Source organism: Tamandua tetradactyla, chromosome 3, assembly GCF_023851605.1.
Source record: "Tamandua tetradactyla isolate mTamTet1 chromosome 3, mTamTet1.pri, whole genome shotgun sequence".
Taxonomy (NCBI): Eukaryota; Metazoa; Chordata; class Mammalia; order Pilosa; family Myrmecophagidae; genus Tamandua; species Tamandua tetradactyla.
The window spans coordinates 198,486,462-198,507,709 of NC_135329.1; the positions used below are offsets into that span (position 1 = coordinate 198,486,462).

General features: G+C 39.3%; 1 pseudogene; it reads right to left on the minus strand.

Moving 5' to 3' along the window:
• Window positions 1-1,870: 1,870 nt before the first annotated feature.
• The window catches only part of LOC143675879 (COX assembly mitochondrial protein homolog pseudogene), a 45,126-nt pseudogene continuing 25,748 nt past the window's right edge, over window positions 1,871-21,248 (minus strand).

The following is a 21,248-nucleotide window of genomic DNA, read 5'->3' on the forward strand; positions in this document are numbered from 1 at the left end:
GGAGCTTAAATTTTTTTTTTTATCATCACAATTGACTTTTTTCCCTTCTTTTTTTGTGAAAAATAATGTATTTACAAAAAAGCTATAAATTTCAAACCACAGCACCACAATTAGGTGCAGAACTTATTTCAGACTTTGACATGGGTTACAGTTTCACAATTTCAGGTTTTTACTTCTACCTGCTCTAAAATATTGGAGACTAAAAGAAATATCAATTTAATGATTCAGCATTCATATTATTTGTTAAATCCTATCTTCTCTGTATAACTCCACCATCACCTTTGATCTTTCCATCCCTCTCTTTAGCAGTATTTGAGCTATGGAAGTTCTAAATTTTTCACATTGGAAGGGTTTGTCACTAATATGGGGTAAGGAGATGGAACTATCTGCTATTCGGAGAGGCTGGGCTAGGTTTCAGGACTTATCTGGACCAGGTACGCATCTGGAAGTTGTAGGTTTCTGGAAAGTTACTAGTGCATGGAACTCTTGAGGAATTTTACATATTGATCTAGGCGTTAGGTCATTAGGATTGACTGGAATGGTCCTGGTTGGGGGTTGGCAGGTTATGATAGGTAGCAAGGTCGACCTGAAGCTTGAGTAAGAGCAACCTCAAAAGTAGCCTCTCGACTCTATTTGAATTCTCTCTGTAACTGATACTTTATTAATTACACTTCTTTTCCTGTTTTGGTCAGGATGGAATTGCTGATCCCAACAAAAGAGTTAAGAAGTGACTCTCAGGCAGGCCTATAGGTAGTCGAAGCTTCTCTGCTACCCACATAAGCTTCACAAGAGGAAGCCTCACGATCTGAGGGTATGGCCTATTAATTTGGGTATCCCTAAGGTTTGACACAGTATCAGAGGAATCCCTGATGGTAAAGTTTAATCGTTCCACATTTTTCTCCCATCCTTCAGGGGACTTTACCAATACTTTTTGATTATCTGCTTAATATACTCTAGGATGTGTCCAGGCATTACAATAACCTATACAGGATTAAAGGACCTCTTTCTTATTCTGTGCACCCTGTGTCTCAATTGCTATTTATATTACTTTTTAAGAGGAATTTTGAGAATGTACTTATAATACTAGTTTTTATCACTCAACTTTTATAAATTTAGGGAGAACATACTGGAAGTAGAATAGAATTGTTTATTTGATGCAAAAAGTCATCATAAAAACATGAATCAGACTAGACTTTTCCACTGCAACTTTTGCAGCTGTATTTGCCTTTTAATTCCTTCTACTGGAGTTTTAAAAAACCTCCTTGTTCTCATAATATCATAAAACTAGGAACAATATTCAAAGTGCATGGATATCAAGCTCTGGAAAATATACTAAAATTGTTTAATCTGTTCCAATCCTAAATCCTGGAAAACTTTTCCATAGCTCTTCAGGGTCTTTTATTTTACTTACTGAAATCCAGCAATTAGATCTTAGTAAATTACTCCTATCTGAAGGTTATTTATATTTTAATAATGGTTTATTTAGTACAGTTACCACAGCAACGGTATTATTGTGAAAAAAAATTAACATACATGGCCTATTGTGCAACATTTGTCTAACGTACAATTTCTAATCTCCAGGCTCATTAGAACAATTCTAAACCACCCCTCCCCATCTTTCTTCACCCAGCCTTTCCCTCACAGCTGCTTTTGGTGGTTAGATACTAGAGGCAGGGATAGTGAGATAGAAAGAATGAGGCCTGGCCTGTTGAACTTAGTATTATTTTTAATTAAAGAAAGATCTTTATTTCAGCTAAAATTGATATTTCCATAATTTAAGATAATGCAAAGACACTTCTTGATTCCATTATTTCAGGTAAATGTGGTTTATGTGAATATTAGAGTTCCTGAGCGCCACTAGTACATTTGCCTACATATTTGTGGGGAACTTCTGCAGCCATTTCTTAATAGGAATTCCAGTTTTTCTGAATTCCTCTGTTTTAGTTTGCTGCCGGAATGCAATACACCAGAGATGGATTGGCTTTTAATAAAAGGGGATTTTTTTTTTATTAGTTCTTCAGAGGAAAGGCAGCTAGCTTTCATCTGAGGTTCTTTCTTACATGGGAAGGCTCAGGGTAATCTCTGCTGCCCTTCTCTCCAGGCCTCTGGGTTCCAACAATTTTCCCCTGGGGTGATTTCTTTCTGTATCTCCAAAGGCCTGGGCTGAGCTGCGAGGGCTGAGATGAGGTATGCCAAGCTGCTTGGGCTGTGCTACATTGCGCTCTCGCATTGACACCAGCCAATTAAGTCAAACGTCATTCATTGCAGCAGGCCCGCCTCCTAGCCAACTGCAGATGTAATTAGCAACAGATGAGGTTCACATACTATTGCCTCATGTCCACAGCAACAGAACTAGGTGCCTTTACCTGGCCAAGTTGACAACCAAATCTAACTACCACATCCTCCCTTTCCTTCGGGTATTCCACTTTGGACTCTTCATAAAAGTCTGGATCATTATAGTACAAAGTTAGACACTCAGTGCAGAATTTTCTTTCCTGCATTTTACTACCATAAGGATTCCAGAGTCCTTGCAACATTTGATAAAACCTCGGACTTGTTCACAACATCTCTCTCTGGTCTTCTCCTCATTATTTTAGGGGATCAAAACATCTTTTTCAAAATGTCTTAAGATGTTGTTCTGTAGGGTCAAGCACCAGCTCTTAAATTTTTAAATGAGGGCGGTGGGATTTGAGAGTTCCTGGGCCCTTCTTTTAATTGTTTCTAATTATTAGGTCTATTTCCCTTAAAGCTGCAACCTGGACAATTGGAACGGGTCTTTGTCTTTTCCCAAGGCAGCCCTCTGGCAGCCTTCTGCAGCCTTAAGGAAATTCCAGCGGCAGTTTATTTCTAACGCCCACGTTTGTTTACAGTAATCACAAAACCAAAGGTTTTGAACCTCCCTGCCTAAAAGGCTTTTTCTCCCCACCCCCTCCCCAGGACTCTAGGAGTCCTAATTTATAGATAAAAAGTGCTAATTTATCTTAAAGCAATTCCAATAGTGTTCTTTAAGAATTTTTGTCATTTTTTTGTTATTACTCTGGAGGTATGAAAATATACACCGACAAATAGTCGAACACAGAAAGTTAGTTACACACATAAGAAAAGCAGCAACAAAGAAAGAGACTTTTGAAAGGGACTATACATCTTTCATTGCATTGCTGCTCTCTTTTGCAGAACAATTCTAACTGTAATATCGTGTACTTTTCTATAGAACCATTTTGGGGCAATTTATTGATTGATTCTAAATCATATTGAGGCCAGACTGTGTTACAGAAAGAAACATCTTTTCTCATAGGCTTGTGTTTTAGCTTGTTAAAGCTGCCAGAAGGCAATATACCAGAAATGGAATGCCTTTTTAAAATGGAACTTCTTAAGTTGCAAGTTCAGAGTTCTAAGTCCATGAGAATGTCCAAATTAAGGCACCAATAAGAAGTTACCTTCACTGAAGAAAGGCTGATGCCATCAGGAGCACCTCTGTCAGCTGTGAAGGAATGTGCAAGCATCCACTGGGGTCTTTGGCTTCTGGATACTTCTGTCAGTTGGGAAGGCATATGATGATGTTTGCAAGCTTACTCTCCTCATTTCATAAAGCTTCCTTTGGCGGGGGTGGGGGGCTTTTCCCTTCTTCACCTCCAAAGATGTCTGCTCTGTGGGCTGTATCAGCACTGAAGCCTTTCCCTAAATGGTTCCCTCTTAAAAGACTCCAGTAAGCGAACTGCTGCCCCCACCCCCGTTGAATGGGTAGAGAGGCATCTCCATGCAAACCACTTAATCAAAACATACCACCCACAATCGGGTGGGTCACATCTTCATGGAAACAATAAAAAAGATCCCACCCGGCAATACTGAATGAGAATTAAAGAACATGAATTTTCTGAGGTACACAACACATTCAAACCAGCACAGCTTGCAACTATAATTTTTCTAATTTTTCAATAAAGCTCAAAGGTTCTTATTTTAAAGAATTTCCATAATCAGTAACCAAGTAGGAACACTGAAACAATACAAATGCAGTAAGACACCAACTAACAAATTTAAAGACACAACACTTATTATATATTTAAGTAACACATCAATTAATAACTAGACCAAACACACCAATTAACAATTAAACAGGCATTAAATACTTACTATACGTAAATAATATACTAGTTAACAGCTAAGCAGGCATACTTAATTTCATAAATGCAAATTAATTGTTGGATGACTTATTTCCCAGGAGTATACTTGTTTCACTTTGCTAAAGCTACCGGAATGCAATGTACCAGAAATGGATTGGCTTTTACAAAGGAGATTTATTAAGTTACAAGTTACAATTCTAAGGACATGAAAATGTCCAACTTAAGTCGTCAACAAGAGGATATCTTCTCAGAGGAAAGGCAGCTGGTATCCGGGTCCTTCTGTCACAGGGGAAGGCACATGGTGAAGTCTGCTGACCCTCATCTCCTGGGATGGTTTCAAAATGGCTCTCTCAGCTTCTGTGAGTCCTTCTGGCTTCTCCTGGAGCATTTTCTTTCTTTCCTAGTTTCTCTCAGCTCTCTCTCTCTCATAAAGGGCTGTAGGAAAGGATTAAGACCCACCTTGAATTGGGTAGGTCACATTAGGGAAAAAACCTAATCAAAAGTCCCACCCTACAATAGGTCTGCCCTCACAAGATTGCATTAAAAGAACATAGGCTTTTCTGGAGTACAAAAGAGATCCAAACGAGCACAATATTCAACAGACAAACTCAGGGTAGGGTCTTAAACCCTGTACAGACAAACACAGGTCAGGTCCTCAAGCCCTGAATAGAATGACACCCATAAAGCAGAAAGCTGTAGTGGTCCCGGCAAAGGGGGATTGTTCTGGAGGTGAGACCCAGAGCCTCAAACCCAGTTCCAGGAAACTCAAACTGCCCTACTAACTTCCCAATCCACTTTCACCTCGATGACCCACTCACCCAGTCAGATACCTGGATATAAACTACTAGAAAGCAATATACCAGAAATGGATCGGCTTTTACAAAGTTGCCAGAAGGGTCTGAAGTGCCAGCAGAAACCAGAAAAGCATGATTACCAAGCCTCTAGACTAAAGAATGTTCAGCAGCAGCAAAAGTCTCCATTATCACGTTTATCTATCCCATGGGACCCCAGAACCTCGGAGAGTTGCCCCATTGCTTGTTAAGCCTTTGGTCCCATTTGGATGTTGCCAAATATATACTGGACAAAGGTGGTGGATTCTTTGCCTGATGCACTCAAATGACCAATGCCTGAGACAGAGAGAAAGAGTGTTTTGCTAGGCAGGAAGCAGAAGAGCAGGTGGCCCAGTGGCCTAAAAATTTGTCTCCCCAGACTGTAGTAATTCTGATAGTTTTATGGTATTGAAAGATGGGCAAGTTTTAGGGTAATGAGCACAATCGTTCTAGATGATGTGATTAGAGGTGATCTAATTATTGCGTATGTATAGATTGATTACATGCTTAGTCACAGAACATATGTAAGAAAATGGTGGCCCTAATATGATGATGGGTATGATTTTTAGTATTATAATGAGGTCACTTATAGGTTAATGTCTAAGTTACTGTGCATGTCAAGCAGAACCATTTTGGTTAGATCCAGCTTTGATTATCAAGATAACTTTGGACTTGGGGTGAGTCAGTTCTGGGCTGACCCAAGGCCCTTCATTAATAAACATTAGGGGCTGTCTTTAATGATGACAAGACTTTAAAGTTGAAAAACTGGATAAATGGGTACAAGTAAAGGTCAGTCACAAGGTTTCTACAATCACAAGGGCATAAAATAAAGGCTATCTAACCATTATCAGAGAGCAAGGCAGCTGGATCACAATTTAGAGATTTCAGGTGTTTTCCTTTGTCTGCTCCAATATACCAGAAAGCAAAAAGGAATATCTGTATAATGATTCAGTAATTGCAATCATCCCTTAAATCCTAACTTGGTTACAATACTGAAGAAACTTAATTCAGCACAATTCTGACTCCCAGGGGAGTAATGGCTGACTCAGCAGGTTAAAGGTGAACTTCTACAAGACCCGGCACCAGTTGCAAGTAGGGGTGTCCAGGCCACATGCACTTCTCACCAACTTGGCTACAAATTCAGGGCTTCCCACCAAGCTCCTTGGGTTCAGTAATTCACTAGAAGGACTCATAGAGCTCACTGAAAGCACTATACCTATGATTACAGTTTTATTATAGTAAATGGATGGAAATGAGAAGCCAAAAGGACTGTGGCATAGGGAGAGCATGGGAGGATCTTAACTGCAAGCTCTGATCTCATTGTCACTCAGGGGAGCTCCATGGGGATTCAAGAATCCTGAGTTTATATAGGGTTTCATTATGTGGTTGAAGTTAATCTCCAGACTCCTAACCATAGGGCTGGGCTTTCTGATGTTTCCAGCCCCCACCCTAAAATTGTAGGCGTGGCTGGTTCCAGCCTGCCATCTCATTAGCATATGAAAGGTCAGATATGGTTCAGAGCCCACCACGAATAACAAAAAAATACTCCTCTCATTGGGGAATTCCAAAGATTTAGGAGTTATCTCCCCAGGAACTGGGGACAAAGATCACCAAGCTTTTCATTATATTACAGCTCCCATAACTGAATTAGAGAGCAAGGAATTCCCCTTGATGAAACCAATCTAGAGGTTAATATTTCAGCGATTTGTGGTGACCTGCTTTTTCTTTCTTCTTTTATTGAATTGGGCAGTATTCTTTTTTAGACTTAGCACCACTCATTGTTCTTTGCTTCTGGGAGACCAATCAATTCTACTATTTTAATTAAAATTAAAATGAGAGAGAGCAACCACAGTGAGTTTTTCTCTGTTATTCATGTCTTGAATAAACATGTTTATGTGGGCAAGAGATGGATGGAGCTAAGATGGAGCAAAAATAGCAACTTTGCCCTTTAAGGGGCAAAAAGCACATATGGTCAGATCCCCAACACCCTAGCGGTGACAATTGAGGTGATAATGTTTTGATAAATGAATTTAGCTTTACCTGGGAGTGCACGGGAATATGCTGTAGTTTTAGGGATGCTCCAACTTTCACAGAAGCAGGAGGTTATATGAGCCCTAAAATTAACTATTACTTTGGTCCAAATAACTGCAGTTGCATGCATTTTCCCATTTATTACCTGGGGCATAAGGATCCTGAATAGCAATAGCAAAAATCAGTTAAATTCTACATTTCAAATATTTAATATTTTACATGAATTATTGAATCTACTGAAATAATAAGTATTCTTACATCTTTAAAAAAGCAAATGTTAAAGATATATATACTTATATCTTTAAAAAAAGCAAATGTGTAACAGGGAAGTAAAATAGGCAGTCCAGAACTTCAGAAGAGAAAAAAAAATTCTGAATTCCCAGCAAGGCAATGTCCTTATATGAATTCATTGTCATTACTGACAATTAAGATAGCGAGGCTGCCCCCCTAAAGCCTCCCTGACAGATTTCATGACATTTTATTATCGTACAAACTTTCTGCAGTTACTGTGTTAGAACTGCTTTCAATTGTGTGTGGACAATTGTTGGCCCACAGGGGACTTGGATTAAAAAAAAAACAAAATGAGCAGCTTCAATTGCATTTCAACAAAAAAATGGGACACTGCTGTTTGTCTCTCTCTCCAAGCCCCCCTCCATGGGGCTACTTGTGGGATGGATTTGAATATGGGTCAAGGCTGATGTAGTTATTCTACTTTGGCGCAGCTCTGTGATTCTAGACCAGGGCTACCCCTGGGCCAGAGTTTGTTATAGAACTTTTTAAGAACATAACTTTGGAGACAGACATCTTCAGCAAGACCTTGAATAAATTATTTCATCTTTTTGAGCCTCAGTTTTTTCATAAAAATGGGGATAATAATACAAGCCCATTCCCAAGGGTGTTTTGGAATTTAATGAGATATTGCATAGAAGCATTTAGCATCATTTTTGCACATAGCTTGTTCTCAATAAATGGTAGCCATTATGATTGTTCCACATCATGTCCATCATGAACCGTTTGGGTATCCTAAGTCAGGTCCGAATCTTTCCAGGGTACATTGGATTCTTCCAGAAGAGCCAGGAGCTTGTCCAGAGGTAAATCTGATAGACCCCTCTCTTGTGTCTGCCCTTGGGGTTCTAGAGAAAGTGGGAGACAGGAAGAAAACAAAAGAATAAAGGAAGCTTTCATCAGATGCTTGGAGCCAAGTGATGAGATTTCACTCTCCATCAATAACAGACTTCCTTAATAATCTGGGTGGTATTCTGGCATTCCTTAGAATGAATTCTCCTGAATCTTTAACTAAGGATTCCAAATAAATGCAGTTTTGTTTTCAGTTGAGTCTGATTGACCAAAGGTTTTAGTTGGGAATATTGGTTTTAATGCTTATACCAGAGATACTCAAAATAAGTGAGAAAGATGAAATTTCATTTCTCTCTCACATAAATGTCTGGGTAGGGAGTCCAGAGCCGGTACGGTGGCTCCACCATCACTGGGGACCAGGCCCCTTCTATCTTACCGCTCTGCCACCTATAACCTATGGCTTCGTTTCATATTCTAAGATGACTGCCCCAGCTCCCACAATCCCTGCTAGCGGGAATGTGGATGGGAGAAAATGGAGAGGAAGGCATGACTCTTTCCTTAAAGGAGAGACTTGAGAGCCTCTCAGATCACCTTTACTTGGATTTCATTTTCCTAATGTCCACACTTAGCTGCAAAAAATACTGGGAAATATCTTGATTTTAAGAGGCCATGCGCCTAGCCAAAAATCAGAGATTGTATTGGTATGTGAGAGAAGGGAAACACGTAGAGAAAGATAACCAACAACCTTTGTCACACTTAGCCATCCTTGCAAGCCCACTGGTTTTAAAGACAAATGGGGGATTGTCTCAGCTGAATAAGAAGCAGGATTAGCTCAAATGTTTTTTGGTTACATTTACTCAATTATATCGCCCATATATGGTAGTTAGGGTCAGGGGTCAACTTGACTAGGTGAATATGCCCCATTGTTCTGTTTCTGAGGACTTAAATCAACAGTGTGTGGAATTCATCTATGGCTGATGACATTTCCAGTGGGCTAAGAGGAGTGACTTCCGCAATAGGTGAATTTTAATTTAATTAACTGGAGGCTTAAAAGAGAGAGGTCAGAAGAGAGTTCAGCAGCTCAGCATATTTTATCTCAGCACTTGCAGGTCAGCCCAGACGTTTGGAGATGCAGAAAGGAATCACCCTGGGGAAAAGCCATTGGAACGAGAAGCCCAACAAATATCACCCTGTGTCTTCCCATGTAGCCAAGAAGCTCAGATGAAAGCTTACTGCCTTTCCTCTGAAGAACTATACCTTTTTAACTAAATAAATCCCCTTATTAAAAGCTGATCTATCGCTGGTGTGTTACATTCTGGCAGCTTTACTAAACTAAAGCACCGTATTTGCAAAACTTTCTTCTGATTGTGAAACAGGCAACCTCTGTCTTTGAGCCTAACTTCTATGTTACTGTGTGAATTTTTCTGCACTAAAACCTTAAAAGAAAAACAACTCATCATGAAAGTAAAATATAGAAAAAGTTAAAAAAGAAATAATTTCATTCATCTAGCAAATAGGAACTGTTAGCATTTTGGTATAAAACTTTCATATTATTCCTTTACACATATATAATAATTTTTAACATAAATATTAAATTATACTGTACAAACGGTTTTAAAATTCAATTTTCTCAAACTTAATATGTCACTGCATCTTTTCACATCATGAGCTATTATAGAGTATCACTTTTTCTCTTTTTTTTTACATGGGCAGGCACCGGGAATCGAACCCCGGTCCTCTGGCATGGCAGGCAAGCATTCTTACCTGCTGAGCCACCGTGGCCCTCTCTTTTGTTTTTTTAAGGTATTATTTACAAATAATAAAACTGGCCAATTTTAAGGGTAAAATTTGAGAACTTTGGGCCTTTGAATATAACCTTGCAACCATCACCATACAAAATACTGAATAATTCCTCACCCTGAGAAGTTGTCAGCCCCTCAGCATCGCCCCTCTGCTCACACTAGGCTCCAGGCAGCTATTGATCTGCTGCCACTGTGGTTTTAGCATCATTTAAAATGTCTTATTCCTTTATAAGGGTGTACCATAGTTATTTAACCAATTCCATCTTTAGGGGTATAAAGTTGCTTTCAGGGTTTTTTACTGTTATATGCATTCTTGTGACAGACATAGCTGTAGATAAAACTTTGCCCTTATTGATGGCAATTTCCTTATGATAAATTCCCACAGGAGGAACTCACTGCTTAAGTAATAAAATGATGGGCAGACTTTTTGTTGTTGTTGTTGTTCTTTTGTTTTTTATTTTTCTTGGTTTCAATAAACCCTGCTCTATAAATATGCCACTTTCCCTCCCCTTAGCATGGCTCTTGGTTCAGTTGGCTTGACTGCTTCTTGGGCCATCCCTTTCAAGCTCTCTAATAAAGCTTTCCATTATCTGTTGAAGTCTACCTGTTTCTTCTTTTCATGCATTCTCCTCCTCGACTCTCCTTCACTTTCCTTTCACCTCTCAGCACTGCTTTTGCCGCAACCCATACGTTGTTTTTTTTTAATGTTTTTTTGTTTTCACACGAGCAGGCTCCAGGAATCAAACCTGGGTCTCTGGCATGGCAGATAAGAACTCTACCACTGAGCCACCATTGCCACCCTGCATGCCATGAGGTTTTTTTTTCAATCTACTTAATTCATTTTAACATTTGTTCCCCCTATTATTTATTTATTTTTAATCCATACGTTTTACTCGTCTGTTGATAAAGTAGATAAAAGAAGCATCAGACACAAGGTTTTCACAATCACACAGTTACATTGCGAAAGCTATATCATTATACAATCATCTTCAAGAAACATGTCTACTGGAACACAGCTCTACATTTTCAGGCAGTTCCCTCCAGCCTCTCCATCACATCTTGACTAAACAGGTGATAACTATCTAATATGTAAGAATAACCTCCAAGATAACCTCTTGACTTTGTTTGGAATCTCTCAGCCATTGACACTTTATTTTACCTCATTTTGCTCTTTCCCCTTTTGGTCGAGAGAGTTTTCTCAATCCCTTGATGCTGACTCCCAGCTCATTCTAGGATTTCTGTCCCACATTGCCAGGAAGGTCCACACCCCTGGGAGTCATGTCCTACATAGAGAGGGGGAGGGCAGTAAGTTTACTTGTTGTGTTAGCTGAGAGAGGCCACATCTGAGCAACAGAAGAGGTTCTCTTGGGGGTGACTCTTAGGCCTAATTTTAGGTAGGCTTGACCTATCCCCTGTGGGGTTAAGTTTTATATGAACAAACCCCAAGACTGGGGGCTCAGCCTATTGTTTTGGTTATCCCCACTGTTTCCGAGAATATCAAGAATTCTCCACTTGGGGAAGTTGAATTTTCCCCCTTTCTCACCATTCTCCTAAGGGGACTTTGCAAGTATTTTTATTCACTGTTCAAATCACTCTGGGATTTATCTGGGCATCACTCTGGACGAACCTACAAAATCTCATGCCCTACTCAAGGTTCCAAGTACTATGGTGTTCGATTAAGCTGTCCACATAAGTTATATTAGGAAATACACCAGTCAAAATATAAATTTTGTACCAAATAAGCATTGTTTGCTTTAGTCTCACACATACGTTAAAGTTTTCAAATATTAATTACCATCTATTTTCAATACCCTGCATTATTGACATTCCTTTGTTCTTCCTCATGCAAAAACATTTTTAAATTTGCACACTTAGTCACTATCATTATACATTCTAGGCATTCCTAGATTACATCATCTCAGTCTTTTTTGTCTATCTTTCCTTCTGATTTCATTTGTGCCCCCAGGCCTCCTCCCTCTATCATTCTCACATTTGGCTTCATTCAGTTTTCTAACATTATTGTATTACAATTAGATAATAAGGTGCTATCCATTTCTGAATTTTTACAATCAGACCTGTTGCAAAATCTGTATCCCTTCAGCTCCAATTACCCAATATCTACCCTATTTCTATCACCTGATGGTCTTTGTTACCAACTGAAATCCTCCAAGTTCATTCGCTAGTGTCAGTTCATATCAGTGAGACCATACAGTATCTGTCCTTTTGTTTCTGGCTAATGTGCAGACTTTGAAGGCTTTTGGAAAGATGGGCCATCAGCAAGTTTCATGAAATTTCATTTTCCTACCTCTTTGCTCTGTTGACTTGAGAGGTGAACTACAGTATCTTGTTTTAATTTGCATTTTCTTTCTGTGTTCATCGACCATATAATTGACCCTAATTAATCGAATTGTTTAAATATGACCCCGTCTGTGCACAGAGTCACATTAAAGAAGCACAATTCAGTAGCCAAAAGTAATTAACGATAAATTTTTTATCTAACCTCATCTTATAAAAAACATTAAAGGAAACCCAATCCATGGCCCATGGTCACATGTCTCAAAACCCCCATCCTCTACTTCTCAAGGCCCTTGCTTGGACTCTCTCATATCCTAAGCTGCCAAAATTCAGCCTGGAAGGTGTTTTTCTCTCTGCCCATCTTCTTCCATCCATTTATTCTGTAAATTGAGTTAGGCTCTCTCCCACCAACCCCAAACTTCTCCTCTCCAGGCAGAAAGCAGGACAGGGAAGCACAGAGGCACACCAGGTTTCCCTGTGGGCAGAGTGCCCAAAGGGGACTCTTCCTCTCCATCCTGGCAAAGGGGCCAGAATCCTTTAGGTTAATTCCCATGCCCCACTCCCACTCCCGCCCCTACTTATTGAAGGACAGTATTTCCATATAGAGGACGTTATACTTGGGAAAGATCTGCTTTTTCTTTTTCCTCTTTTCTTTTTCTCTGACTCACTCATTCTGTCCCTTAAAGCATGCCCAATCATGCCCATCATCAGTCAACCTATCTGCCACCTGCCATCCCTCTCAAAAAAAATTTCTGACCACCTGTGATAAAAATGAAACAAATGATCACATTTTCACTTCTCCCCAAAAACAATGGATGTAAGTCCCACACTAGCTCATGCAAGAATATGAATCTCATTGATAATCATTATTTCTGTGAGTTGTCAAGTCGGTACCTCAACATATGCCTATAAGCCACACTCTTGGTAGTAGTTACATAGTGCTGCCGTGTTCCTTTTCTCTGGCTTCTCTGTGCCCACTGTCCAAAGATGTACTCGAAGAACCTGATCCCTGCTCTGACCTGGTCCCCAGTACAGGTGCTCACGAGGTCGCTGGATTCATCAAGCCATGCAGGATTTGATAACTGTACTTAAGGTGGCCATATAAATGAATTTCCTTGTTTTTAAATGCATGTGGAAATATGTGTACAAGAAGTATGAGGCATACAACCCATTTTCAAATATTTAGAAAATAAGTAGATACATAGACAGACAGACAGACAAATAGATAAAATGATATGGCAAATATGACAGAAGATTAAAATTTGGGGAATCTGGATATCTGTGGGGAGGGGGCAGATGTTCAAGTTCTCTTTATAGGTTATGCATTATTTTTGCAACTGTCCTGTACATTTAAAATAAAAAGCTTAAGAAAAAATTTTGCATCTATACCCTCACCCAAAGACTTCTGACACAGGTTTTGGCTATACCATTTATTCAGCTTGGGTTATGGAGGAGATTCCATGTCTTGAAAAAATCAAATCTCTCAGGAAGTGGTGCATGAAAGTTTTGATGAGTGATATCGACACCAATAAGATTCTGAGAGTAATTGAAATGACCACTTCCACTGTCCCCCAGGTCACCTTTCCATTTTTGCAAAGAGCAAGCAGGATTGGGGAAGGTAGGAGGAAAGTGTGAGAATAGGATGATGAGCTAATGAAGATTTCATTTAATCTACCTCAAGACAGACTACTGTGTACTTCCTTTGTGGAGATTCTGCCACCTTTTCTTGTACCATCTGAAGGAACCTAGTGTGTGTGTGTATGTGGGGAAAGGAGGGAACCAGAGTTTGAGAATAAGATAAAATTGAACAGAACTGATGAATTCTTCTACCTGCAAAGTGGCTTACCTCACAGCTGGTTTGAAAATGAGGTATTTGTTCATTTCAGGTCCCCAGTCAGAAGCTCATTAATTCCTTTAACAGCCTTTTGCTTGTATTCCTTCACTGTTCCAAGCCCTAGACACTGCAGGTGCCAAAATGGGTGAATTACAGCAAACCTCAAGAGTCTAACAGTCCAGAAATTGGTGCAGTTCTTCTGGGCAGCTGAGTTCTCCTTCATATCTTAGCACACATTCCCCATTGTGGGCAAAGCCAAGAATTCTTTAAATCCTCCTTGACTGAGACCTTTCTCATGATCTCCTAGCCATGAGTCCCAGTACTCAATCTTCCCTTTGGGCCTTGCCTCTCTGCAAGGATTTAATGTGTGATGCATCTTGCCTTGGGCTTGACCTCAGTGTTTGTCATTGATTAAAGGTTGTCTTTGATTACCACAGTGTTTGTCTTAAGCTATATACCCTCAGAGCTCTCTCCTTCAAATGACCTGTGGTTGGCACTCTCACTCTAGAATTGCACATAAAAGAACTATTTTAATGTGATGGGAGATGGGCTAAGATTGAAGACTATGTGCAATAAAATTGTGACCCAAGGAGAGATAGGGTCAGCTGTGCCAGAGATGGATTGTGAAGAGAGAGTGGAGACGTGTAAGGAAAAGCTGCACAGAGAAAAAAGAAGAAGAGAGTTCTAGGCAAAGAGAAGAGTACGTGTGAAGTCTCCAAAATCAGGCAAAGCACATCTTGATCAGTCATCCTAGAGACCTGGAGTTGGGATGGGAGAAGTAAGAGGGTCTTGTCTGTCCTGAAAGAGTACAGAAATTACGCTTCAGAAAATAAAGAGTTTTTGAAGAGTTTCAAGTAGAGGATTATACAACCAGATCTGAATTTTAGAACTTTCAAATAGAGGATTAGTATAATCAGATCTGAATTTTGGAATGACCTCTCAGGCAGCTGTGGAATAAATAGGGTTGAGTAAATTCTCCAAGTGTCTATAGACACTTTTTGGAAACACAGCTCAGGTACTGGCCCAAAGGGACAGGAAATTATTCAGACCACCTGAAGGTGGTGATACATCTGACCCCTGTACACCTGAGGTTCATCTTTCTGACCTGGTATCTCTGACGTTCATCCTATCTCAGTTTCTGGTCTCTGTTTAGCTCTGTATCTTCACTCCCAATTCTTTCTTTGGGTGCCTGTAGTTTTTTAACTCATTTTGGAAAAACTATTCTGGCTTGCTCTGGGATGATTCTGAATACCTATTTGACACCACAATCACTGGTTAAGAGCTCTACAAGAAACTGCTTTACTCTTCACCTGAACCTGTCAGTGGGTCCTGGACAGAGCCAGGCAATAGGGAAGAAGTCCAATCAGGAGTGGTCCAGGTGAGAGGAGTTGAGATCTAGGACCAAGGTAGTGGCTGAGAATCTTGAGAGGACATGAGAGACATAGGGTGAGAAGGTAGAAGAGATAGGAATTAGCACCTGATTAGATGTGAGGGATAAATGGCATGAGGGACTCAGAGAAAGTTCACATTCCTTTGAAGAGTGCCACCCATACGCAGATGGAGTACTGCTCTCTGGCACTCCTTTTGGAGACTCCTACAGAATATCTTCCCCCAACAGACTAGATCATGGTTTCCTTTTTCATGATATGAGGGATAAAAATGAATTGTGTGCTGAAAGACGCATGCGTATTTATTTTACTCTTTAGTCTATAATCCAATACTTTTTTTTTTTCCTGCTCCAACGGTTTCAGCTTTATTCTAGTTCCTCACCCTTTCCATATAAATTTTAGAAAAAGCCTATTGATAAAGGCAAAGAAAAGGTTGTTGGGATTTTTATTGGGATGTACACATGAAATTGGGGATAAATGATATCTTAACACAATTGAGTCTACAAATCCAAAAAATAAAAAATGAAGACTTGTGTATGAGTGTACTCAGCCTCCCTCCTTCTCCTCCTGCTAAAACAGAGTGTGGGTTTACTTACGCAGTCCCTTTCCTTCACTGTCCTCCAACATGGGTCCTTCCTGGTAGGACTGATCCTTTTGACATTTTGTGGAAAAGATTTAGGAGGAGTAAAGATGGGAGGGTAGTGAAGAAGTGCAAAGGTTAGGGCTGGGGGTAGCATATCTTTTCCCAGAGAGATGTGGTGAATAACAAAAAGGTATTTGTCGTGTTAAAATGAGGTTGTTGGAAGAAGAAATAAAAATTTTAAGAAACATTATGATGAGTTACATGGTATTTGAAAAAGACCAAGAATAACTTTGGAAATTATTTTGTTGGAATGTGATCCTCTGATGGCCACATTGCTTTGAGATGAACCATTGCTGTGACAGTTTCATTTAGGTTACATTTACATTCTAGGTCTGATGTTCACTTTGGACTTTGATTAGACAGAGAGATTTCTTGCTTTTAGAACTTGAGATATTCTCTCCTTAGCTCCCCACATTCTAAAGCCTCTCTTCCTTTTCTATTTGTGCTGTCACAAATAGCAGGTTCTAGCTTGCTTGGTGTGGTCATCTATGTCTCCACAATCACTGCACTACCTATATTCATCCAAATCTCTGGCACAGCACATAGATTTGCCAAAAGTATATGCCATCAACCAAGTGACTGAAAATTGCCAGTTGTGGTGTTATCAAGGGGATTAGGGAGAAGGCTAGAGCTATCTTCCAGGTCTCAAAGTAACTCTCAAATTAAACAAAGGCCTGTGTCTCTAAGAATGTTTGCATATTTATTGTTGTGGAGTTATCATTTCCCCAAACTCTGTCAGCTGCAAACCAAACTGTTAAAATTTTTTTTTTGGTGGGGGGTGCATGGTCCAAGAATCAAACCCAGGTCTCCCTCATGGAAGGCGAGCATTCTACCATTGAACCACCCGTGTACCCCCCCCCCCCATATTTTGTATTTGTGGACACCCTCTATGCTGTTACAAATATGCTTCTTTATTCTTCTTTGGCTAATAGCCATCAAGGTTACAATGATGAATGCTCTCCATACACTGCTCTTTAAGAGATTTTCTTGAAGTTCTTTAGAGTCTCTCAAGAGAGACTTTGGTTTTCCTTGATCTTTATTCTTGGCATCAATAGCAACTAATTATTATGCCAAAATATACTCGCATCCTAGAAATTTTCCAGTGGTATATAACTTCACTCAAAATGAGGACCAGAAATGATGCTTATGCCACCAGACTGGTGATTACTATTGCAGAAAATATGATACTCTGATTTAAAGAAATGCTGATCTGCTATCAGGGCGAAATTTGCTATTTCAGCACAGTCTTCTTTGTTTAGAAAAAAATTCCCTAGGCTGGCAACTTCACAACTGTTTTCTTTTTTTTTTAATTTTTTTATTGTATCGTATAACATACATACAAAGCAAAGAAATAAAAAAGCAATAATTTTCAAAGCACTCATCAACAAGTAGTTACAGGACAGAGCCCAGAGTTTGTCATGGGCTACCATATAATCATCTCATATTTTTCCTTCTAACTGCTCCAGAATATAGGAGGCTAGAGGGCTTACAAATTTTTTTATCACTACAATTGACTTTTTCCCTTCTTTTTTGTAAAAAAATAACATATTTACAAAAAAGCTACAAATTTCAAAGCATAGCACACAATTAGTTTTAGAAGTTTGACATGGGTTACAATTTTAGATTTTTACTTCTAGCTGCTCTAAAATACTGGATACTAATGAGATACCAATTTAATGATTCAGCATTCATATTCATTTGTTAAATCCTGTCTTCTCTCTATAATTCCACCATCACCTTTGATCTTTCCATCCCTCTCTTTAGGGGTGTTTGGGCTATGGAAATTCTAAATTTTTCATATTGGAAGGGTCTGCCACTAATATGGGGTAGGGAGATGGAACTATCTGATGTTCTGGAGAGACTGGGCTGAGTTTCAGGACTTACCTGGATCAGGGACCCATCTGGAGGTTATAGGTTTCTGGAAAGTTACTCTAGTGCATGGAACTCTTGTGGAATCTTATATATTGCCCTAGGTGTTCTTTAGGATTGGCTGGAATGGTCCTGGTTGGGGGTTGGCAGGTTATGATAGGTAGCAAGGTCTAACTGAAGCTTGCATAAGAGCAACCTTCAGAGTAGCCTCCTGACTCTATTTGAACTCTCTCTGCCACTGATACTTTATTGATTACACTTCTTTTCCCTGTTTTGGTCAGGATGGAACCGTTGACCCCATGATGCCAGGACTGGATTCATCCCTGGGAGTCATCTCCCATGTCACCAGGAAGACTTTCATCCCTGGATGTCATGTCCCACATAGTGGGGAGGACAATGATTTCACTTGCAGAGTTGGGCTTAGGGAGACTCAGACCACATCAGAGCAACAACAGAGGTCCTCCAGAAGTAACTTTTAGGCATGCCTTTAGGTAGTCTAAGTTTCTCTGCTACCTACATAAGCTTCACAAGAGTAAGCCTCATGATCAAGGGCATGGCCTATTGATTTGGATGTCCCTAAGTTTGACACAGTATCAGGGGATTCCCTGATGGTAAGGTTTAATAGTTCCATATTCTTTCTCCCATCCCTCAGGCGACCTTGCCTATACTTTTTGATTATCTGCTTAATATACTCTAAGATAAATCTAGGCACTACAATGATCTATACAGGATTAAAGGAACTCTTTCTTATTCTGGGCTCCCTGTGTTTCAATCATTCAAATGAGCTATACAGATAGGTTGAATTAGATTATGTACCACAGAAAATTTCAGTTCCAGACCAAATAAACCTTTCTTCCATTGGTCTCAAAGAGTACATGAGGTTCTAAAACATAGTCACTGTCTTCCTTATTCCAATATTCTGAATTAATTTAACCCCAACCAGTTCAGCTTTGTTCTTATCTCTAAATATCAGGTTATATATATAAAACAGACTCTCAAAATCCAGAAATAATAATCACCACTCTGGACTTAATGTGTCTGCTCTAAAAGCTTACAATCTAGGCCCTATTTTCTTATAAGCATTTTCTAAAGATGACCATACCATTCTTGTTCTTTTGTTTCTGGCTTATTTTATCTCACCAAATGTCCCACATGTTCATCTACATCGTTGCATGCCTCACGACTTTGTTCCTTTTTGTAGCAGCACAACCTTTGCATGTAGGTATACACCATCTTTTGCTAATCTACTTCTCCATCAGTGCATCCTTCAGCCACCTGCATTCATTGGGCATCATGTAGAAGTCCCAAAGTCCACAGTCCATCAACATTCTCAATTTTAGATAATTTCATTGTTCCCTAGAGAAAGAAAACCAATAAACACACCCTCACCAAATAGGAAATCTAAACCTCCTTTTAATTCTTGTCCCTTCCCCCATTATTTACCTCTGCTGTTGCTGTGGTAGTACTGATGGTTTCCTTTTGAACATAGCTCATAGCATACAATAGCAGTTTTCTCCCTGTACCCTGGACTTTAAACACTCTTTGTACAAGAATCATATCTTTAAAGTAGTTCTTGTGAGAACTAATTCATATTTCTAGTGTTAATCAGTGGGACATGTAGGTCTATACAACCCCTTTCAATCTTGTTCATCTTCGATATGGTAATATTACTTATAGACTCACTAGAGAACTACTGTCACTCCTATCTATTCCATTACATTGAAGTTCAACTTCATTAGCTATTGGGTCAACCATCTCTAGTTTCTCTGTATCTCTAAGTCCTCTACCTTCTGTATTACAAATTTTTGATTATACCTTCATGCTGGCCAAAAAAGTGGAATCATACAGTATCTCTCCTTTTGTGTCTGGCTAATTTCATTCAGCATTATGTCCTTAAGACTCATCCATCTTGTCATGTGCTTCAGGACATCGTTTTGTCTTACTGCTGCATAAAATCCCATCATATGTATGTACCACATTTTGTTGATCCACTTGTCTGTTGATGGGTATTTGGTTTGTTTCCATCTTTTGGCAATCGAATAATGCTGCCATGAACATCACTGTGAAAATGTCTGTTTGTGTCGTTGCTTTCAGCTCTTCTGGGTATATACCAAGTAGTGCTATTGCTGGGTCATAAGGCAACTTAATATTTAGTTCCCTAAGGAACCACTAGTCTTCCATAGTGGTTGCACCATTATACATTCCCACCAGCAGTGCATAAGTGTCCCATTCACAACTGCTTTTTAACCCTGTTTCCCAAATACTTCAATTTCGATGTCCTGTACTGATAATAGAGATTTCTTCCAATGCTATCATATTCATATTTCCCTACCGAGTTAACTCACATGGCTTACAGTAAACTTACAGCAGGTGAGAAATACATTGGTCTTCCAGTAGTAAGAATACTATAATACTGAGCTTTGTCTTTGAAGGTCTTGTGCTTTGAACTTGTTTATAGTTATGGAGATAGATTTTCCCCATTCAATTATTCATTCATTCAGCATCTCTCACATTGATTCTTTCTTATGTTTAATGGCAGGCCTCATGGAAAATTTAATGTCATTAAACAGCAAAAGACTTTCCAATCTACTCAGAAACCAAGCCTGTGTTTGCAATGTGATTAAGCATCAAGAAACGGTCACAGGCTTATGGAAACCTCTTACAGAATTCTTACATGTATGTTTATGGTCAGGTTATCACAAAAAAAGGCAAGTCCTTTCATCTACTGAAGATAGTCCTCTAATGTTTACTAATCATTTTACTCTTTAATGATCATCCAATTTGGATTTCACAAAGAAATAAAAATTCAGATTGTGTCCACAAATATCAAGAAGGTGAGAAATGGTTACATCTGTGTGATTATGTTCTTGGAAATTATTGCCCAGGAAGATAAGTGTAAAACAAACAAATAATTTCACCCTTGCTTCAGGAGATTTCTGTAATGTAATGTATCCAGGCAAGCAGTTTGCTCCTTTGGGAAAACAGATCTATCAGTAAATGCAGTTCTCCTGAGAAAAGAGCTTGCTTTTTAGACAACAGGTTACTCATTTAAACCGTTATGTCCTTGTGCCCGCCAATCCCAATGTATTATGTCATAAACTGTGCTCAATCTTAATTGGTTTCTTTTGAAAACTCAGCCTTATACCACCTGAGCCCAGACCCCAAACCATATAAATATTCTTCCTTGAGATTTTATTTCTGTGGCATTACAAATATTTTATGAAGGTGATGCTCTTTCTTACCATACTGAGCCTAATAAAACTAGCTTTTGGGGAAGTTGACAGTCAACTGAAGGGAGGAAAATAATATTTATCTGGTATAGATGAGGGTCCTGATTATGTGTCAAACCATTATGTGT